The 20,991-nt window shown below is 43.0% G+C and overlaps 1 long non-coding RNA gene across 1 annotated transcript in view; it reads left to right on the plus strand.

Moving 5' to 3' along the window:
* The window catches only part of LOC147374697 (uncharacterized), a 502,498-nt gene extending 482,418 nt beyond the window's left edge, over nucleotides 1-20,080 (plus strand). The window contains exons 4-5 of the long non-coding RNA XR_015163028.1: nucleotides 1,689-1,794; nucleotides 19,779-20,080. This is a non-coding gene — a long non-coding RNA (uncharacterized LOC147374697). The remainder of the gene's footprint in view (nucleotides 1-1,688; nucleotides 1,795-19,778) is intronic.
* The last annotated feature ends 911 nt before the right edge of the window (nucleotides 20,081-20,991 follow it).

Genomic DNA, 20,991 nt, shown 5'->3' on the forward strand with positions numbered 1-20,991 from the left:
GCTTCCACAGGCCGGTACGCCCACGGCTCCGGGGGAAGTGTGCAAGGGTCAGACCTGGGCCAGTTGGGTTGGGCTGCAGAATGGTGTTCCACTCAGACGGAGAACAGCGGGATGCCAGTTCAAAAAAACAAAACAATTCAGCCCACTTACATCCTTGTTGTTGTTTTCCTGTAAGATATTTTCAAGTAATGGTCTAACCAGTGACTCAGTTTTATCAATAAAATGCCACCGTATCATTAATTCTACCTAGGTTTTGTGGGCCTATGATTAGACTGTCTCTTGGGATCCTTTCCTATAGTTATTTTCTGTCTTTTGTTTATCCATTCATTTGTTTAATAAATACTTACCAAGCTCCTATTGTCCTAGAAGCACTGTTAGGTAGTAGAATACACAGATAGGCCAGACCTGGCCTAGCCTTACAGGGCAGCAGGGCACAGAGATGAAGATCAGTTCTCTAAATGCACATCCCTAAGCTGAAGTCCATGGGTCTCTAAGAGTTGGACAGGACTGAATGACTTCACTTTCACTTTTCACTTTCATGCATTGGAGAAGGAAATGGCAACCCACTCCAGTGTTCTTGCCTGGAGAATCCCAGGGACGGTGAAGCCTGATGGGCTGCCGTCTATGGGGTCACACAGAGTCGGACACGACTGAAGTGACTTAGCAGCAGCAGCAAGCTGAAGGAGGGGCTTTCCTGGTGACTCAGATGGTAAAGAATCCGCCTGCATTGCAGGAGACCGGGGTTCCATCCCTGGATGGGGAAGATCCCCTGGAGGACGGCATGGCAACCCATTCCAGTATTCTTGCCTGGAGAATTCCATGAACAGAGGGGCCTGGGGGCAATACAGTCCATGGGTCACAAAGAGTCAGACACGACTGAGCCACTAAACACACACAAGCTCAAGGAACACAGGAGAGTAGCCAGCCAGTGGAAAAGGTGGGGAGGGATCTGATGGTGAGGTAGATGGAAGATGCAAAAGACAGGAGCTCCAAAGTGCTTAAATTGCCAAAGGGGGAGACACGGTGGGTGTGGCTGAGATATTATGGCAAGAGAAAATTTTAGCCCATACTCTAGTCAAAGTTATGGTTTTTCCAGTAGTCATGTATGGATGTGAGAGTTGGACTATAAAGAAAGCTGAGCACTGAAGAATTGATGCTTTTGAACTGTGGTGTTGGAGAAGACTCTTGAGAGTCCCTTGGACAGCAAGGGGATCCAACAAGATCATCCTAATGGAAATCAGTCCTGAATATTCATTGGACTGATGCTGAGGCTGAAACTCCAATGCTTTGGTCACCCGATGCAAAGAACTGACTCATTTGAAAAGACCCTGATGCTGGGAAAGATTGAAGGTGGGAGGAGAAGGGATGACAGGATGAGATGGTTGGATGGCATCACTGACTCAATGGACATGAGTTAGAATGAGCTCCAGGAGTTGGTGATGGACAGGGAGGCCTGGTGTGCTGCCGTCCATGGGGTCACAAAGAGACATGACTGAGCGGCTGAACTGAACTGAAAACATTTGGGCTAAATTATACAGACAGAAAGGAGCTGTGGAGGCTGACTTTTCCCCACATGAGTGGGGAGTGGCTTCAGGGGTGGCTGAACAATATTGTTATAATTCATATCTGTTTGATATGTTAAGTTCAACTAAAATATAGCCTTTTCTTTTCTTTTCTTTTTTAAACAGCAGTGCTCCTCAAACTGTGATCTCTGAACTAGCAGCAGCCCTTGGGAACTTGTTAAAAATTCAGATTCTCTTGCCCCACCTAGGCCTTCCTGAGTCTGACATCCAGGTGAGTCTGATGCTAGAGAATAACTGTTGTGTTCTTTTCTATACTGAACACTTTATTAAACATTTGATGTCAACTCCATTTTAAAATTGTCATAGTAGTTGATACTAAATGGTAATTTATATTTGGCCTGATCATTTGCTATCTAATCAATTTGGTCTCCAGATCTATGCAGTTGAATTGATCATCTAATTCCTGAGAATGGTTCAGACCACAAACCTGCCAAGAGTTGAGATGACTGAACACAAAGCCCTCATTTATAAATCATTTGTTAATAAATCATGAAGCATGAAACTCAACTGGAAGTAAAATTCTTTATTCTCATATAATGCATAGGATGGATCTTAAAAGATAATTCCATCTGGATAACGTTCCCACTGAAAAAAAGCTCAATTCATCAATATTCACAAATACTCTTAAGAGCCCCAGAGTTTTTCTGAGGTTTGCAGTAATTCAACCAGTGGCTTCAGGATGACTGGGGAAGAGGGAACCTGGGGCAGTGTCATTGGGAAGCTTAAACATTAGTCTAGACAGTACTTCCATGTTGTAAAGAATCTGCCTTGCAACTCTGGTTTGATCCCTGGTTGGGGATTAGATCCCACATGAGGCAGAGCAGCTCAGCCCTCTTGCCATAACTCAAGTCCATTCGCCTCACAGGAAGATTCTGGATAATGCAACTAAGATCCGACATAGCCAGATAATAAATTTAAAAAATGAATATTTAAAGAAACAAAAAAACCTTTAGCCTAGATGTAAAGAGTGGCTCAGTGGTAAAGAACCAGCCTGCCAATGCAGGAGACGAAAGAGACATGGGTTCAGTCCCTGGGTCGGGAAAATCCCATGGAGTAAGAAATGGCAACTCACTCCAGTATTCTTGCCTGGGAAATACCATGGACAGAGGAGGGGCAGGCTACAATCCATGGGGTCACAAAGAGTCAGACATGACTTTGCAACTAAACAAGGAAAGGACACTGCTTAAGGTGAGTGTACTTGTGCTGCATACTGACGGGACACTGTGAATTTCATCATCACGTATGTTGGTGTCTCTAAAGATTGTGCTGTTGTATCTTTGCCTGTTAAAATGATGTGTATTTGTCTCAGATACATATGTTATTATTTTTCAAATATTCATGGATGTAGTAAATTTTTAAAGTTCATATTTGTCTTAAACCATTTCTGGATTTCTAGTATTTTTAAAAGAAAATGCAACAGGTATCATAATGTGCTGTACAACAGGTATCATATGGGAATGAGAGTCTGTATATCTGTGTGTGTGTTGGCAATAATTCATGAAAAATGATATTGAACAGGAGGTTGGGAAGCACAGGTGCTCTCTGAGGTCCTTTGAGCACTCACGGTACATAGCCGTTCATTTTCTCCCCCAGCATCCTGTTCCACAAGCCTCCCAGGGACCCTTTTTCTCTAGCTTCCCGCCCTGATGCTCTTTCTTCTGCTGATAGCATCCCATGCTTAGAAACTGTATCAAGCCATGTTTCTTCTGCCACTCCTCCTGTGTAAAGATGTCTCTGTCTTATGTTCTATTCTCTCAAGGTCATTCTTGGTGACCGGGCTTGGGAAAAATGAATTTATTCTACTGTACTACTTACCAAGAAGCATCACATGCATTAAACGTCCGCCATCACTCCAAGCGCTTCCTCTTCTCCCCAGCGGGGTGGGGCACAGGGAGTTAGGCAGAAGGCAGTTCTGTTCCCCACAGTAGGTCACACTGTACTGCTTCCAAAGTTGTTCTTTTGACATTCTTTTATTTTTTTTTTAATTGGAGGAAAATTGCTCTACGATGTTTTGTTGGTTTCTGCCGTACAGCAAAGTGAATCAGCTGTAAGTATACATATATCCCCTCTCTCTCGAGCCTCCCTCCCCTCCGCCCATCCTGTCCCTCTAGGTCATCACAGAGCGCCAGACTGGGCTCCATGTGCTCTACAGTGACTTCTCACCAGTTATCTGTTTTAGCACATATGTTGATACTACTTCCTCCATTCGTCCTGGCCTCTCCTTTTGAAATTCTTGAGCTCGTTTTATCTTCCACTGGACAGGGGAGTTTACTGGAGAGGAGGCTCAGAAAAGCAGAAAGAGTTAAAAAGAAAAAAAAAAAAGTCATTTTTTTTTCCAGATCATGGAACTGGAAGGAACCAAAAATATTGTCTAGGAACTAGTTAATCTTCTTTAGTTTATAGTTAAAAATACCAGAGATGTTAAAGGAAGAGCTACAGGGTAAATGGCCTTGTTTGGTTTAAATTTCATTAGACACTTATTTGAACACTTTTTATGTTCTTTTAGGGCTTTCCAGGTGGCACTAGTGGTAAAGAACCTGTCTGCCACTGCAGGAGTCAGAAGAGACATGGGCTTGATCCCTGGTTATGGAAGATCCCCTGGAGGAGGGCATGGAACCCACTCCAGTATTCTTACCTGGAGAATCCCATGGACAGAGGAGCCTGGCGGGCTACAGTCCATAGGGTCGCGAAGAGTTAGACCCTTTGCGACTTAGCATGCATGTTCTTTTGAGTAGCTATCATTCTTCGCATTTTTTATTACACATTTTTATTGGCATATAATTCCTTTACAGCGTTGTGTTAATTTCTGCCGTACAAAGAAGTGAATCGACTGTGTGTACAGAGATCCCCTCCCTCTTGTCTCGCCCTGCCCCAGCCATCCCACCCCTCTGGGCTGTCACAGAGGGAGGAGCTGAGCTCCCTGTGCTGTCAGCTGCTTCCCGTTAGCTGTTTCGTAGGTGGCAGTGCATGTATGTCCCGCTGCTCTTTCCATTTGCCCCACACTCCCCCTCTCCTCACTGTGCCCACAAGTCTGCTCTCAACATCTGCATCTGTAGACATTCTCTCTCAATGGCTTGTCTAAACAAGAAATCATTTCCCAAGACTTATCTTCCAAAGTTTTTTTTTTTTAAACCTGGATTGTCTATTTATTTTTATACCAATATGTTATTTCATTTATCAAACCTACATGATACAGAGGAAAAACTCTTAAAAACAAACAATTCAGGGTTGTAACCAAGAACAGTTAGTGTTATGGAAGGTCTTTTGGGGAGGTGAAGGCAGTGAATAATAAAATGTTAGAGGGAAAATATGAACAGCATATCTTGACTCTAAAATATATTATTTTCTCATATACAGTGGAAGGGTTTGAGATCCAGATAAAAATTACTAAGTATGAACTACTATGAACTTGATGATAAAAATATTTCAATCAGGTATAAACTATAAACACAACCCATTTCCTCCTTGATACTGATTCTTCAAGCATCAGATTCAGTCAAATTTTCTTTTTTTTCCAAAACAAATCCTTGTGTCTGGGGCTGATTTTTCAGGACATTGCAGTAAGGGAGCTGCTCTGCTATGCAGGAACCCCCGACCCGGAAGCAGGTCATCTAGGAATGGCTTAGTGCCAGATTCCCCAGGAACATGCAGTGTGTGATGGGCGAGGGGGCAGGTGCCTCTGAGGTGACTCCCAGGACACAGGGCTTTCTGAAACGCCAAGGTCCTTATGCTTATCAGGAAGTCTTGCAGAACCGGTCAAGTTTTCTTCTATCAAAGATCTTGTTTTATCAGCCCTTTCCCAAATCTTCAGAAGTTTCTCCAGACTGCTTATATCAGGTTGAATATGGATAGTTACCAGTGCCAATTACAGTCGGGTGGACATGGACACGCCAGTTGCTCCAAGTGCAATCAGGCAGACCTTGAGCTTTTAGGTGAGTCATTTGTTGCTGGCTTGTGGGTGGCAGGATTGCGTTGTCTTCTTGAATACTGGAGATTACAACACAGGTTAAGCTCTTATTTTTGAGCTCCTACCATATGTATTTGGCATTGCTTTTCTTAATATACACTATGTACACTTAAAGTAAGATCACGGCATCTGGTCCCATCACTTCATGGCAAATAGAAGGGGAAACAGTGGAAGCAGTGACAGATTTTATTTTCTTGCCCCCAAAATCAATACGGACAATGACTGCAGCCATGAAATTAAAAGATGCCTGCTCCTTGAAAGGAAAGCTATGACAGACCTAGACAGCATTAAAAAACAGAGAGATCACTTAGCCTAACAAATGTCCATATAGTCAAAGTTACGGTTTTTCCAGTAGTAACGTATGGATGTAAAAGCCGGACTATAAAGAAGGCTGAGCGCCAAAGAATTGATGCTTTCGAACTGTGGTGCTGGAGAAGAGTCTTGAGAGTCCCTTGGACTGCAAGGAGATCCAACCGGTCCATCCTAAAGGAGATCAGCCCTGTGTGTTCATTGGAAGGACTGATGCTGAAGCTGAAACTCTAATACTTTGGCCATCTGACCTGAAGAGCCAGCTCCTTGGAGAAGACCTTGATGCTGGGAAAGATTGAGGGCAGGAGGAGAAGGGGGTGACAGAGGGTGAGATGGTTGATGGCATCACCGACTCAATGGACATGAGTTTGAGCAAACTCCTTTGGGAGATAGTGGAGGACAGGGAAGCCTGGTAGTCCATGGGGTGGCAAAGATACATGACTTAGCAATTGAACAACAAAACAACAACACTTAAACTTTACTACTTTCTGAATATGTAGTAATTATTATCTTCTGTTAATAGATGAAGAATCTAAGGCTCAAAGCAGTTAAGTAATGTTCAAGGTCCCATAGCCAAGAAGTGCCAGAGTAAGCCTTATGTGTAACCAAAGTCCATGAATTTCCATTGGTATCATTATGTAAACATGTCCTCTTCTAAAAATTATAGAAGAAAATGTGGTTTCTGGGTGCAGATCATGGTGATTCCTCAATATTCAACATAGTCTTTTATACCAGAATCTGGATGCATTAATGCTGGGACTCACTGAAGAGTTGTATCAGCATTTCCTAATTTTTTTCTGTGAAATACAACATCATCCCCCAAAGATGTTCTGTGGAAAAAAAAAAAATTCAACTAAGTTTGGGAAAAGGCCATACTCTATGTCCTTACTGGAGATCCATGTTAGCCTAATGAAAACTTTGAGAAGTCCTGAGGTTAAGAATCCTTTTAAAACTAGTCTTACCTACTATTTCCCACTTTGGGGATTACACACACACACACACACACACACACACACACACACACACGACAGCTTGACATCATGCTCTGAATAATACAGGATGAGAAACCTTGGATTAGATCTAAGGTATTTTAAAACTAAACTTTGTAAGGTTGGACTGGCACCTCTGTGTCACTTTCGTATGTTAGGAGTATAAAGTGAGAACTTGGCTTAATATGTTTCCGAACCTTATCTGAATTCCTAGTGAAGGGAAATTGATTGGTTCAGGAGTTGGTAGTAATTAAGAAAGCTGGAAAAAAAAAAGAAAGACTGGACTATGCTATTCCTGCCTTACTCTGAGGCATCACCTAAGAATCTATTATATTGTCTTCATAAAATTAATTTTATTTATGTATTCGTTTTTGGCGTCTGGGGTCTTGGTTGCTGTGTGGGCTTTACTCTCTCAGAGTAGCTGTGGTGAGCAGGGACTAGTGCACAGGCTTCTCATTTCGGTGACTTCTCTTGCTGCGCCCGGAGCAGGGGCTGTAGGGCATGCAGGCTTCAGCACTTGTGGCGTGTGGCTCCGTAGTTGTAGCTCCCAGGTTCTATAGCACAGACTCAACAGTTTTGGTGCATGGGCTCAACTGCTCCATGGCATGTGGGATCCTCCTGAATCAGGGATCGAACTTGTCTCCTGTGCTGGTAGAAGGATTCTTTTCCACTGAGCCACCCGAGGAGCCCTATTATAGTGTCTTTGCAGAGATCTGCGTAAACTTTCAGCATAGATTTCTACCTCTCTCTTCTTAAATTTCCTTGAATCCAGGAATTATGACATAAACTAATTCTTAATTGCCAAAACATTTTAAAAAGCTTGCAATAATTCTAAAACTAAATGTCTTTTCTTTATTATTTTTTCTCCGCCATTCTTACTCAGATCTGTTCTTGACACTGGTGAGATGGTTCTTGGATTCATTTATACACAGAACCTCAATTTATAGACTCTCTTTGAAAAGTCTATCTTTTAAAAATATATATTGCTTTCCCTATGGCAACTTACTGAAGGAGACAGTCCATTTCACTATGTTGACTTTTATCTTACAGGGCACTTATAGCCAGTTTGTGTTAAGATCTTAAACTAACTTGTTTTTTCTGACTCAGCCAACATTTGTCAGAATTTACATTTTAAACATTGTTAAGATTCAAAGATTTAATATAAATGGGTATATTCACTAGGTCTAGGTATGAATCATGGATTCTGTAGACACAAATCTCACAAAACACATTAAAAAAAATAAAAGTATGAAAGGAAAACAAAATCACCATTATTGAATTATCATCAACAAGATCAGGTAGTTGTTACCCCAAATTTTCTTATAATTCAAAGATTAAACTATAAAAGGGGGTTTTATTAAATATATTACTTAAATCTCACTTTAAAATACAAAGTGCTGTCTCATGATTGTGCTTTGGGTTCGGTTGTCATTATGTCATTGGAGATGGTGTGCACTATCTGGGAAAACTTTTGTAGAACATATAGGCATTTGTCTTGGTTTTAGAATGCAGTCCTTCTGTGCAGCCCTGGGAAAGAAATATAGATGATCCCTTGTAAATTAAAACCTTATGTTTCTTTAAAGAGGCCTCTCTGATTTGCTAAGATGTGGGGAGCCGAGTTTGGAATCATTTTGGTGCAGAAAACAATTTTTAAGAGAACGAGTAAAACTTGTACTTCTGTAAGCAAGTATGTCTGCTTTCCCTTCTGGAGGACTTGACATTTTTTGTCAAGGAAGGGATTGGGAAATAATATTATACATATTTTTAAAACCATAGACTTATCAAATTCGTTTTTTGTTTGTTTGTTTGTTTACTTGCTTCTTGCTTTAACCTGAAATCCTCTGGCTGAAGATAACACGTAAATTAATCCATGGTGTCTAAAGTATTAGTAAAATTTCTTCTTAAATTGACGTCTTTGGAATTATGATTAAGAACAAATCGAACAGGCAACCAGGCATTTTCATTTAGATCCAACATTTCTTTGGACAGAGTAAAGCAAAGCACTGGGTTGTTTGTAGTTTCTTAGACATCTAAAGTGAAAGAGATCCTAATACATGAAAAGAAGTGAGAAAGAACCATTATTTTCTCATGAAAGTTGTTGTGTCTTAGTACTTGACTTAATCTTTACAACAGCACTGATGAAGGTAGCAAGATGATGACTCTCGATTCAGAGGCAGAAACGGAGGCTTTAGATGTTGACTTGCTCACCTAGCCTGTCATCATGGGAACCAAAATTCAAACGCAGCTGCTACATGCATTTCCACAGCAGCACACCCAGGGAAACAAGATAAGATTCCACAGCTTCTGTGACCTAATTAAATAAAGTTCATTAGAAAGAAGACTCACAGGTTTAGAGAATGAACTTATGTTTGCCAGGGGTGGTAGGAAGGGGGAGGCATATTTAGGGAGTTTGCATGCTGCTATATATTTAAAGTGGATAACCAGCAAGGACCTACTGTACGGCAGCCTGGATGGGAGGGGAGTTTGGGAGAGAATGGATACATGTGTATGTAGGGCTGAGTCCCTTCTGCCGTTCTGAAACTATCACAGCATTGTTAATTGGCTATATCTAAATACAAAATTAAAAGTTCAAAAAATAAATAAATAAAGCTCATTAGGAAATCCAAAATTCTGCCTAGAATCTAGCCCTCAGACAGTTATTCGGATGTTTGAGTGTAAAGGACATCAAACACTTCAGGTGACTGTCACATGGCCATTTCTCGTGCCCACCCATGATAAAACCCAAGAAATAACGGTGCATTTTAGATGAGGGAAGGTGTTCCATAAGGAGTCAGAAAAATAGATTCAAAATGCAGCTTTCCTGTGATCTGATCTGATCCATGGGTAGACCTTTAGGGGATATACTCACCATCCTTACATTTATTTTGCATCAGAAGAAAAGCTTGGACACTGGGGTATTCTTTGTGCTCAACAAAAGGCCCCTGCGTTTCTTTTATCATGGTGAGTTTCCCTGCTTTCCCCAGCTTCGGTTTTCTCATTTATAAAATTAGGATGATAATCTGATGAATACCCATTAGATTATGTAGTTTGCTGGCTTTTGCATGCTGTAATTTGGACAACAACAAAGAAATATGCACATTTATATTTAAAAGTCAGTGTATTAATCAATAGGCTACTGCATTTGGTAAAATGCCTCAGCACATTGATTTTTAGGAATCTCTGCATTATTGATCTGATAAGTTGAAATGCAATTGGGGTCCATTTAAACCAAGGGCTTTTCTTTTCAGCTTTCAGGCCCTCTCAGTTCTCTCAAGAACAGAAGTAAGAGCAGTACCTGTCTGCACGGGCTCATGAGCTTCCCCTTGGGGCCCTGCAGTGTGTGAAGTTCGTATGGCATTCTGTTTGCTGCAGGCTCTTCAGATGAACACAGACTTTCTGCTTAGAAAGAAGAAATTAAATTTTGCCATCAGTAAAATATGATAGAGGGATTTCACTGGCAGTCCAGTGGTTAAGGCTTCACCTTCCAAGGCAAGGGGTGTGGGTTTGATCCCTGGTCAGGGAGTTAAGTTCCCACATACCTCATGGCCCAAAAACCAAAACATAAAACAGAAACAATATTGTAACAAACTCAATAAAGACTTTACAAATGGTCCACTAAAAAAACGTGATATTTGAAAATTATGCCCACAGATCAAGGTTGGATCTAATGATTTTTTAAAATTTATTTATTTTTATTTGGAGGATAATTGCTTTACAATATTGTGTTGGTTCCTGCCATACATCCACATGAATCAGCCATAGGATACATATGTTCCCTCCCTCTTGAAATTCCCTCCCACCTCCCTCCCCATCCCACCCCTCTGGGCTGTCACAGAGCCCTGATTTGAGTTCCCTGAGTCATACAGAAAATCCCCCTGGCTGTCTGTTTCACACATGGTAGTGTATATGTTTTCCTGCTACTCTCTCTGTTTGTCCCACGCTCTCCTTCTCCTGCCCCAGGTCCATAAGTCCACTCTCTGTGTCTGGGTCTCCATTGCTGCCATGCAAACAGGTTCATTAGCACCATCTGTCTAGATTCCATATAGATGCACTCGTATATGATATTTGTTTTTCTCTTTCTGATTTACTTAACTCCATAATAGGCTCTTGGTTTATCCACCTCATTAGCATTGACTGAAACGTGTTCCTTTTTATGGCTGAGTAGTATTCCATTGTGTATATGTACCACAGCTTCTTTATCTACTCATCTGTTGATGGACATCCAGGATCTGATGATTTTGATATGGTTAATTTCCTCTTTTGCCCCATTGTTTCCCTTCAAATCTATTATTTTCTGAATGTTTCCATATACCTATTGCTGTATAGCAAACCACCCCAGATTTAGTGGCATGAAATAATAGTCATTTTATTATGTTTATGATTCGTGGAGTAGAAATTTGGACAAAGACAGACAGAATGCTTTGTCTGTATGTCTTCAAGGTCTGGGAACTCAGCTGGGAGGACTCTAGCAGCTAGAGGGGACTCAGGCAGTTGAGGGCTGGAACAGTTGGAGCTGAAGGATCCACTTTCAGAATGCTTGGCCCCTGGGGAGGGACGCCAGACTCTGATGGGACCGTCAGTCAGAGTGATGGCCTGTGGCCTCTCCAGCATCATGGAAGCCTTGGGGTCATCAGACTGCATGGGGCAGCTCAGGGGCCCAGCTAGCCAGGCAGAAGCTGCATGTTCTTTCATGACCAAGCTTTGGAAGCCACATGGGGTCACTGCCAATGTATCTAGAGTCAAAGCAGTCACAAGCCTGGTCAGATTCACGGGGAAGAGACCTGGACTCCACTTCCATGGGAGCAGTGTCAAAGGATTTATAATCATTTTAAAAAACTGCCATGCTCAGAAACCTGAATTTATAAAATAATTTTATTTTATATTATTGGAGAAGGAAATGGCAACCCACTTCAGTGTTCTTGCCTGGAGAATCCCAGGGATGGCAGAGCCTGGTGGGCTGCCGTCTATGGGGTTGCACAGAGTTGGACACAACTGAAGTGACTTAGCAGCAGCAGCAGCAGCAACGATAGCCATTTTCATACAGTCCTTCATTGGAAGGACTGCTGCTGAAGCTCCAATACTTTGGCCACCAGATGTAAGAGCCGACTCGTTGGGGAAGACCCTGATACTGGGAAAGATTGAGGGCAAGAGGAGAAGGGGGCGACAGAGGATGAGATGTTTATATAGCATCACTGACTCAATGGACATGAATCTGAGAAAACTCTGGAAGATAGCAGAGGACAAGGAGCCTGGCGTGCTACAGTCCACGGGGTCACTAAGAGTCAGTCACGACTTAGCGACTGAACAAAAACAACGATAGCTATAGTAATAACATTTGCTGAGTGCTTACTACGTACAAGTTAATTCTCACATTCATTCTTTGAAGGATGTCCTTTTGTTATCTCGCTTTCACAGAGGAGACAATGAGGCTTAGGGATGGTAAGGAACTGGCCACACCCCGCTGAACAGGAGAACGAAGGTTGAAGCAGGGTTATCTGGCTATAGACTGGAGGCGCTTCATCAGTGGGCTCTATCCTTCCTCCTTAGCGCCTTAGAGCAAAGTTTTTCAAGAATTGTTAAACAAAAAAATTAAAGTTATGGACCCTGCCAACTTAACAAGTTTGCACAGTGTGAGTTGAAAATGTTGAGTTTTATTGGGGGCAAAATGTGGACTGCAAGCCTGGGAGACAGCACCTCAGATAGCTCTGAGACACTGTTTCAAAGAGCCAACCGGGAAAGGTCAGTATAAATGTGATTTTGGTGAAGAGGGAATACATGCAATCAAGCACATATTTTCCCAGAAGGTTTCTACTAGTCTCATGAAACTTTGCTAGTCACAAGGAACAGTCATCACCATGAAGGATTTTAGTGCTTTTCTCAATAAGGGGAGATACAGTAATTGGGCTCATAAAATTGGCTCCTGAAGATATCTGAAGACCTGTGCTGCCAGTTTTTCCCCCAGCACCGAGTGGCTCATTTCTGCTCCCCACTCTCAACTCCTTTCAAGGGGTATTAGGGTTCAGTAGCTGAAGGAACATATGATTTAATCCTTGTAGAGCTAGATGGCAAGTGCCAATTTGTAGTTGACAGCCCTCAACAAATATTAAGAAGCATTTTGCATACAACTGTTACTAAGACAGATGTGGCAGTCTCAGTCCGGTAGCAATTGAACAAAATATCTCAGCTCTCCAAAGACACCTGTACATTGGCAGAGTATTTTCTTGGCAAGATTGGACACATTTAACTGGTAGAGCTGGAACCTACCCCAAGAAGGAAGAGATGACTCACAGGACTTGAAGGCCCCTGGATTGTGACTGCTGGGAAATCAGATTTTCCTCTTGGACTCTTAGTTGGATATCATTCCAAAATCAGAGATAGTTTTCCATTCAGAATTCGGCTGATATGAAGACATATTCTGACATAAAGTTGTCTCCTCTCTCAGGGTAGTTAGAAGGTAGGTAGCCATAGCACAGAGACACAAAGCTTCCAGTTTTTGAACGCAATATCCACACATCAGACAAGTGAGCTAGCAGGTTCACATCCTCCAAAAAAATGTAAAATTGCAGAGACACACGTCTGTGGTGAATTAAACCCTGCTTCTTACTAGAATCTTTCAGCCTGTAACTTAGATAGAGAGCCCTGTGTATGCGTGCTCAGCTGGGCCTGACTCTGCGACCCCATGGACTGTGGCCTGCCAGGCTCCTCTATCCATGACACCGGCCTGGAAACACCAAGGTGTAGTGAGCGGCCCCAGAGTTCTGTGGCTTTAGAGCCATGTGGATACTGAATGTACACCCTCCCTGCACTGTTTCCAGGGAACTACAGAAGACAGGAAATGGGATCTTCTCTAGCCTTTCACTTCCGTCCACTCCCACTCACTCTCCTTGCTGCAAATGGCTGTCATGGCTGCTCTGTCCTCACCCTGACCACCAGAGACTTCTGGCATTATTCCTGCTTCAGGGCTGCCCTCTCTCCCGTCAGTTTATGAGGAGTCACACAGCCCTGCAGGGTCCACTGCTTCACAGAGCTACGCTCCTTCTCTCCTGCACTACCCAAGTTACAGAGATTTTCTTTTTGACTATAGCTCCTTCAGCTTCAGCCTCAGCTCTCTTGCCTGGAGAATCCCATAGACGGAGGAGCCTAGTAGGCTACAGTCCACAGGATTGCAAAGAGTCGGACACGACTGAGCGATTTCACTCTCTCTCCTTCAGCTAGTCTTGGCATCCGAAGGTAAACAGGGTCTTTGTACTTGACTCTTTCTGTCATCAGATAATACAGGATGTTTTTCCAAACCTGAGCAATTTGACCAAGAGTCTCCATTCAAAACATTTCTCGCCAACGTGGCATCCAAACCCACAACAGTCCCTTAGTCCTCCCACCCAACCATCGTGAAGTTTCATTCTCTCCCAGGCATTTCCTGGAGAGCTGCATTGGTCTTAAGTCCTTATTTATTATTTTTGGCTGCCCTGGGTCTTCATCGTGGTGCCCAGGGCTTCTCACTGCGGTGCTTCTCTTGTTGCAGAGCACGGGGTCTAGAGTGTGGACTCAGTAGTTGTGATGTGCAGACTTAATTGCCCCATGGCCTGTGGGATCTTCCCAGACCAGGGATCAAACCTGTGTCCCCTACATCGACAGGTGGATTCTTAACCACTGGACCACCAGGCAAGTCCTGCATCAGTCTTATGCTTCCACTTATTCATTCAATAAATATTTATGGGCCACTTATCGTGGGTCAACCACTTCACTTGGTGTTCAAGGCACAGTGCCAAGCAAGGTAGGCATCTTCTTGTTTCCACAGAACCATCATTCCAGCACTGAAAAGGGCGCAGAACAAATACACTAGTCATTATGTGTGCATAAGTGAGTTCATTCCAGTTAGTATAAATTGTTTTAAGTCTTTAAGCTGTAGAAAATTCTGCAGTTTCAGGAAAGAACAGAATCCATGAGAAAGTCATACAGGTGTCTAACAGAATACGAGGAGGAGATATACAAGCGCAAGAGGCAAATTAGCTCTCCCTCTTTGGCACAAATTTATGGATCTTCCTTCTGATGTGCTCCACTAATATAACTAGTGATCAAAACTCCACATCTTTCAGTTCAGAAGGAAATGTCTTTGGTCCATCTTAAGGTTAGTGTCTGCCTCTGGACTCATAGGTCAGAACCAGGGAAGCTGGTCTCACTGTATACACACTGGTGGGGGCCACCCCTGACCCCAGAGAAGGGGTGAGGCAGCCTCGGCAAAACTGTTTATACAACAGATGTAGGATTGGTCCTAATTGGCATCTGACCTAATTTTGGGAGCTGGGTGGGCTCAAAGAAGATTTCTCTGTGGACGAGAGATATAATCCCGTCACCCAGAAGCGGTCTGCAACCATTGTGGCACCAGGGACCAGTTTTGTGGAAGGCAGTTTTTCCAGGGACCAGGAGGGAGGTGTGGTTTCGGGATGATTCAACACGTAGCATTGATTGTGCACTTTATTTCGAATCGAACGCCACCCATGTCTCTTTTGTCTCCTGCGTTGGCAGGTAGATTCTATACCACTAGCAGCACCTGGAGAGTCCAATTATAGCCAATAGCATATCTTGACTAATGGACTGGTGGTCTTATGTCCATCCTTACACCCCATCCATCAGCAACCCCGCCCCCACCCGCTGGAGGAAACCAACGGGACACCTAGTGGTCAGTAAGGGCACTGCTGAATTCTTGGGAAGGGCGCCTACGGCTACAGTAAGCTCTTCCCTACTGTTCAGTAGTAGAGCTAGCTGACGCCCCTGATTTATGGCTGTTCTTGTCTTTTAGAAATATTCACCTTCTTTACAGAAATATATTGGCTTTTCTTTTGGGAAAGCAAAACAAAAAAAAGGTTGATTAAAATTCCCTTCACCTACTTTCTCTAGATTTTATAGATATGGTAGCTGATCTTTGTATCTATAAAACAGACCTGTATAAATTCTAGCTGAATTTTAAATAGTTCTTCAAGCAGGTCTTGAATTTTAAGAGTCTATAAAAATTACTTTCTTATTAACCTAAGTCCAGAAATTGAGCTATTTTGTTCTTTTGGAGAAGCAGTAATACTATGAGTTACGTAAGATGATCTAACTCAGATTTATTAAAACTTCAGGGAATAATACCAAATAGCTAGTGTGATTACTGAGGTGATTTGAGCTGATCAAACATGGACATCTATGCTGGATTCAAGCTGACTACAGATTCCTTGCCCTTCCCCTCATTGAGAGATGGAATCTATTTCCCCTCTCCTTGAACCTGGCTATGGTTTTTCCAGTGGTCATGTATGGATGTGAGAGTTGGACTGTGAAGAAGGCTGAGCGCGGAAGAATTGATGCTTTTGCACTGTGGTGTTGGAGAAGACTCTTGAGAGTCCCTTGGACTGCAAGGAGATCCACCCAGTCCATTCTGAAGGAGATCAGCCCTGGGATTTCTTTGGAAGGAATGATGCTAAAGCTGAAACTCCAGTACTTTGGCCACCTCATGCGAAGAGTTGACTCATTGGAAAAGACTCTGATGCTGGGAGGGATTGGGGGCAGGAGGAGAAGGGGACGACAGAGGATGAGATGGCTGGATGGCATCACTGACTCGATGGATGTGAGTCTGAGTGACCTCCGGGAGTTGGTGAGGGACAGGGAGGCCTGGCGTGCTGTGATTCATGGGGTCACAAAAAGTCGGACACGACTGAATGACTGATCTGATCTGATCTGATCTGAACCTGGGTTGACTGTGAGATTTGCTTTGACCAGTAGTGCTATAAAGAGGAAGCAATGCTATGATAATTGCTGGTCTAGACCTTCAGAAGGCAGGCAGTTCTGTTTTGTGCTCTTGGAAGCCAGCTGCCATGCTGTCAAGAGTCCAGGACTAGAGGGTGAGAGAGAACAGACAGGTCCCAGAGGTTGAGATTCCTGCAGCCATGCTCCTAGCTGAGTGCAGCTCCTAATTGATCTTGGTTATATTCCTGTGAACCAAAGAACTGCCTAGCTGAGCCCCGTCAATCCACAGACATAAAACATCATAAATTGTCGTGTTTTAAGCCATTCAGCTTTGGGATAGTTTGTTACATAGCAATAGCCACTGAAGAGGTTCCATGTGGATTTCTTTTCCATTTCTTTGGGAGGCACTGGATTTTTTCCTATGACTTATAATGTCATAGAAGCCAGCAAAGAGACGGTGCCATTGAAAAGACTTAAATTTCTTGGTGGATAAAGGAAAGTATTCCAGGTAAGAGAGAAAGGCTGAGGCATGCTGTGGGATGGGAGTGAAGGGAGAGACATTTGTCACTGATTGAGAGAAATTCTCTAAGAGGTGGTGGTGCTGCTGCTGCTAAGTCACTTTAGTAGTGTCCAACTCTGTGCAACCCTGTGGACTGTCAGGCTCCTCTGTCCATGGGATTCTCCAGACAAGAATACTAGAGTGGATTGCCATTTCCTCCTCCAGGGGATCTTCCTGACCCAGGGATCAAACCCAGGTCTCCTGCATTGCAGGCAGATTCTTTACCTCTGAGTCACCAGGGAAGCCTTCAAAGAAGTGGTGACAGGGAGGGGGTTCTAGGAGACGAAGGGGTTGATCTAGCCTTGGAAGGCAGGAGGCCACCTCTTCCCATGAAAGTGGGACTGACTCTGGGAGAAAATCCAGGAAATCCTGAGACAGGGAGAAAAGCTGAAGAAGCTCATGTCATCAGACGGTGGGATCCCACTCAGTTGGCAGTAAGATCATAGGCAGAGGAGGAGGGCAGCCAGTGGTTTCAGCAATAGCCTATTTGGAAGAATATCAATAATAAGTAAATAATAATAAATAGGCAGACTCAGTATAAAAAATCTTAAATCACAAGGGATGATTCACTGCCATTGTTCTAGCAGTTGAAAAAGAAAAGTCAGCATTGTATAGAGAAAGTAAAAGTTGGTAGATTGGGCCTCCAGGGCCCAACGCCTGGCACGTATATAACTCATACATACCTCATCTGAATGAACTGCCTTTTCCTTCTTTATTTAGTGGAGCTAATTCTCAGCACACAGTGTCCACAAGCAGGGGAGGAGGGACATGTTTCGAACAAGGGAGATGGCTCTTCTGGAGACCTAGGGATTCCTTTCATTCAGGCAGTGGGCATTTGAATGAGTCAGCAGGTATGAGTACCACATACCCATGTGGGGGAAGTGGCCACAAGGCCACTTTTAAAATTTTTATTGGAGTATACTGCTTTACAATGTTGGGTTAGTTTCTGCCGTACAGCAAGGTGAGTCAGCTGCATATATACATGTACCCACTTTTTTTGGATTTCCTTCCCATTTAGGTCACCACAGAGCACTGAGTAGAGTTCCCTATGCCATACAGTTGGTTCTCATCAGTTATCTATTTTTTGCATAATATCAATGTATATATTTATCAATCCCAATCTCCTAATTCATCCCATCTGTCTCTCTCCACTTGGTATCCATAAGTTGGTTCTTGATTTCTGTGTCTTTATTTCTGCTTTGCAAATAAGTTCATTTCTACTGTTTTTCTAGATTCTACATATAAATGATATTATACACTATTTGTTTTTCTCTTTCTGACTTACTTCATTCAGTCTGTTGGAGAAGGCAATGGCAACCCACTCCAGTACTCTTGCCTGGAAAATTCCATGGACCGAGGAGCCTAGTCGGCTACAGTCCATGGGGTCGCAAAGAGTTGGACACGACTGAGCGACTTCACTTTCACTTTTCAGTCTGTGGGACAGTCTTTAGGTCCATCCATGTTGCTGCAAAGGGCACAGTCTTTATGTGGCTGAGTAACCATCCAGAGGACTAGCGCCATATCCAGTCCTCTGTTGATGGACATTTGGACTGCTTCCACATCCTGGCTATTGGAAACAGTGCTGCAATAAACACTGGGATGCATGTGTCTCTTTAAGTGGGCAGTATTAAGGCTTTTAAAAATGTTACTGGTTTATTTTTGGATGCACTGGGTCTTTGCAAGCCTGGGCTTTCTCTGGCTGTGGGGAGCAGGGTCTGCTCTCTCGTTGCAGTGTGCAGGCTTCTCATTGTGGTGGCTCCTCCTGTAGACCACAGGCTCTAGACTTGCTGGGCTTCAGCAACTGCGGCATGTGGGCTCAACAGCTTCAGCTCATGGTCTCTGGAGCACGGGCGCAGTAGTCGTGCTGCACAGGCTTAGTTGCCCCAAGGCAAGTGGAATTTTCCTGGACCAGGGATCGAACCTGGATTCTTACCCATTGGACCACGAAGGAAGTCCCCATGTGTGTTTTTGAATTACAGTTTTTTTCTGGGTATATGCCCAGGAGTGGGATTGCTGGGCCATGTGGTGAAGCTCTTCTCCTTTTAATGACCCTGGAAAGTCTGTTTCACGTTCTTTCAAAAAGGAGAAGAGAGCTGAACCTGGAAATCATTAAGTATTCTCAACTGTCCTGTCTGCACCCTTGAGGAGGAATCACTCTGAATTTTATTTAAGTGTCTGATCTTAGAAGTGATTAAGTTTAATATGTGATGAGGTAATTTATAGGCTTTATTAACACATGATACTGGATGTATTCTGCTCCGGTGGCTCATTAGCTGGGTGACTTTGGACAAGTTTATTTAATGACACTGAGCCTCAGTTTTCTCATCTGTAAAATGGTGGTTATGAAAGTAGCTTCCCCATTATCTCACTGGCTGTTGTGTAAGGATCAAATGAGCTCGTGAATACATAGAACACTTTGAAAGCACTCTCCAAGCATAATGTATATTGCATAAGTCACTTGTGAAAAATATCTCTGCTTACTGTTAAAACTCATCCCAGTCCTGAGACAGAACTAGGGGGAGAATTTTACTCTTCCTTTCCCAAAGCACAAATGAAGAAAGGAATGTTTAGTATTTGAGGGCAATGCCTTGTGGACTCTGTATGGAATGGATTGTGACTTACTGAGCTTCTCAAACCCTGTTTTCTAGGCTCTCGGCCGATGTACCAGCAAGTTATACACCTGGACTTCAAGCACAGTGAGGACGGGGCAGGATGACTTGCCACATTAGGGAGATTCTGTCTGGAATAGGCTGGAGTGGATAACCACCGACATAGCGGGTGGGGGTCAGGATGGGGGGGACAAAAACCTTTGACCGGCATGAGAAAGAGAGAAACAATATATATTTCAAATAACTATTACAAGCTTGATAGTTACAGAATGCTCTGGTTTAAAGATGGGAACTCAGGGACCAAACTGTGTGTATTTAAAAATAAAAAAATTTACTCTGTATCGGGGTACAGCTGATTAACAATGTTGTGATGGTTTCAGGTAAACAGCTGAAGGGACTCAACCATGTATATACATGTATCGGTTCTCCCCCAAACCCCCCTCCCATCCAGGCTGCTGCAAGGATCTATATGTTAGATCCTTGTTGGTCATCCATTTTAAATATAGCAGTGTGTCTCTCAGCTCTGTTGCTTACCAGCTCTGGGACCTTAGACAAGTTGTCTAACTTTCTGATTTTCTCCCATGTTCAATGAAGAACATGCCAGCATCTCCTTCGCGGAGTCATTGTGAGGAGTAGAGGAGTTGATAATTATAATACACTTGAAACAGTATCAGGTAAAATCAAGTGCTACATAATGACTTATTAAATAAGTTATCTGGCAAGATAGTATTCAGTATGTTGAACTCCACTTAGACTCTGTTTGTTTGCTAATTCGATACACTGAATACAGAGTTTAAAGAGCCCATGCCTTTACAGACATAAATGTAAATATTTTCAGAGACATCCCTTGCATTTAGTGTGAAACTCTTACGTGAACACAATTACAGAGACTTTCTCAAGACAACATCAAACCAAGTTTGAGAAGTGTGATCACACATGCGCTCTCAGATTGGGGGACGTATTTCACCTCTTCGCGCCTCAGCTGCTCTCTCTAGTCATGCTATAAAAAAGGCTTGCTTCACAAGGGTGTCATGAAGATGAAAATGAGATAATGTTTGTAGAACTCTTAGTGCTTGCCTGGAGAGGCGCCACCTAAACACAGATTGTAATTATTAACATCATCTGGTATTCTAATGGTGACTGGTTTGAATGCCATTATCTTATTAAATGACTAAAGCCAATCGTAGAAATTACAGTGTTGGGTGGTTGGAGGGTTAGGAACATGGTCCCCTATGTGATCCCTGAGAGCTCC

The sequence above is a fragment of the Bos grunniens genome, chromosome 4 (assembly GCF_055505025.1).
Source record: "Bos grunniens cultivar Pamir isolate PY7600 chromosome 4, Bosgru_T2T1.0, whole genome shotgun sequence".
NCBI lineage: Eukaryota > Metazoa > Chordata > Mammalia > Artiodactyla > Bovidae > Bos > Bos grunniens.